We start from the raw sequence: 2,539 nt of genomic DNA, 5'->3' as shown, positions 1-2,539 counted from the left end.
GAAATGTTGGTAATGGTTTATGACGACGATGGTTTGTTAAGGTACTTAATTTGTTTAAAATTTTCATAAATTTGAACTAATGCATAGTGCAGATTGTGGGACAGCAGCTTTATATATATTTCAATCAAGGAAGACTTAATTATGAGGCTATAGATGAAGTAATAATATGGATCTGGCATGCCTCTGGTGGAAGATGAAGAGTTGGATTCCTGCAGTTTTGTTTGGGGCTATTTGTCTAATTTTTGGGAGGTTTTGCTGAAGTAATTGTGTGGGTTTGCTTGTAGGGTGCATTTCATGTTTTGTTTTAACACTGAATTGTATTTCATTAAAATATTATTTTTTATGTAAATTCGTATTGAAAAAGTGGTTATATAATGAAAGGAGTATAAAATAAACTTTTTAGAAATAAGATTTAGGTTGTATTGCAATAAAATACCGATCATTTTTAAAATTTAATATTTTACTTTTATTATTCAATAATTTAAAGTAAATTTAAATTTATTAAATATTAACTTATATTTATATTAATTAAATAATTAAAAATAATATCAAATATAAAATATTAATAAACCTAAATATTTAACAAACAAATGATGATACTTTATTTTACTTTTATTACATAAAATCATTTTAATTATTTTACTTTAAATATGTAAAAAAAGTATTTTAATTATCTAATCATTTATTATTTACTTAAATACTAAACTTAAAAATAATTTAAATTAAATAATTATATTCGGGATTAATAAATAAAAATTAATTTATACCTAAGTTAAAAATTTGATATATTGTATTATATTATAATAATATATTATTAAATTATTTTATGTTATAAAATTAATGTATAAAAATAATCATTTAATAATTAATTTCAAAAAATAATACTATAACACTAAAACATTAATAAATTTAAAAAATACTAATTTAATTTTAATACTAATACAAAATAATATTACAATATTATATGTATATAGTCCATAGCACATCAAACATTGCATTGTATTATAATTTAATGCAATACATTGTAATGCAGTACAATGTGACAAATCTATCTTTCGTTTTCAATGCCTTTTTGCAAATTTAGAAATGATGTCTGTGATTGTTGCAGTTTATTGCAAATGGTAAAAATATGTTACCACATGATAAGAATGATCATGATATATTGGTTTTGTCCAAAAGAAAATGAGGAAAAAAAGAGAGTGAGATCTTTTATCATCACAACGACCTATTACCCTGCTCATCACAACGACTGAACGACCTATTGCACCGCTCATCTCATTGAGATTTTGTTTTTATGATACAAGTGCTTTTTAGTTAATTATTCGATCAATTAATGATTTAAATAACCGAATATCAACAGTATGGGGGGTTTCTAACAATACGTACGCTTGCATATTCTATCAAAGTAGAAATACGGTAAACCTGAAGGGAGTAAACTAAAAATTTTCCAAATAAATTTTTAAAGTTGAATTCTACTCGATCAATGAATAATTGCAACTTCATGAAATAAAAAATTTTTAAATTCATGAAGGTATTCTCTTTCTCAAATTTATTTCTCTCAAATGCAGGCTACGATCCTAATAATGGCTCGCACTGGCCTTTATTTGCACACTTACCATTACTCTGAAACTTCCCTTTTTTTTTTAAATGAAGTTCAAGCGTACTTTCAATCTCGAAAGGCGCAGCAAGGAACTGGCTTATTTTAATTTTATGTGTGATTTCAAGACTCAATTTAATTGATATTTTATTACTTTATATGCATATCAAAGTGTTATTTTTGAGTTTAGCTCAAGAAAAGAAGTGATGAAATCCAATGTGACTACTTAATTATGATTAATCCGTACCCTAATAAGGTATTAATTAATCATATAATCCGATAACACTAAGCTGCAGAATAACCCTAATTCTAGGGTTAGCATATTTTATTCAATATATCTTAATAAAAAATTTAAAATATATATAGAGAGAGAGATATAGGGTGTAATCACGAATGCCAACAAACCCACAAAGGAAAAAAAAAAAAAATAGGTCCAAGTTCCAACCCAATTCAATTCATAGAGACTGGGACTGGCGGTGGGGGCAACTGCGGCAGCATGTAATTATTATTATTATTATTTTTTTTCTGAATGCATGCGAATGGGATGCCTGTGGCTGATCCTGACCAAAGGAATAAAGACGAGCGACTGTGCTCCCTGCTGATCTGCTTTATGTACACATTTTTACCCCTAACTGAGGAAGCTCTTTCAAAAGTATAATTCAACCTTTGTACAGCCCATATTTAGAGGGAGTTAGACACACACACACACACACATCATGCATGAATATGATTTAAGATTTCAGGTGCTACTTTGAAATTGAAACGTTGGCATGCCAACATCGAAAGATAATGTGTGTGTGTGTAAGTACATAGATACATAGATACATATGATATCCAGATGCTGGTGACTTCCAGTTTTAATTTGCTTATAATAATTTCTTATCAATTGATGTTGAACATCTAGCTTATAAATTTGAATGGGGTGGCTTTTTTTAATTCCTT

The sequence above is a fragment of the Citrus sinensis genome, chromosome 7, assembly GCF_022201045.2.
Source record: "Citrus sinensis cultivar Valencia sweet orange chromosome 7, DVS_A1.0, whole genome shotgun sequence".
Lineage (NCBI taxonomy): Eukaryota > Viridiplantae > Streptophyta > Magnoliopsida > Sapindales > Rutaceae > Citrus > Citrus sinensis.
Note: the sequence above shows the minus strand (reverse complement) of the source record.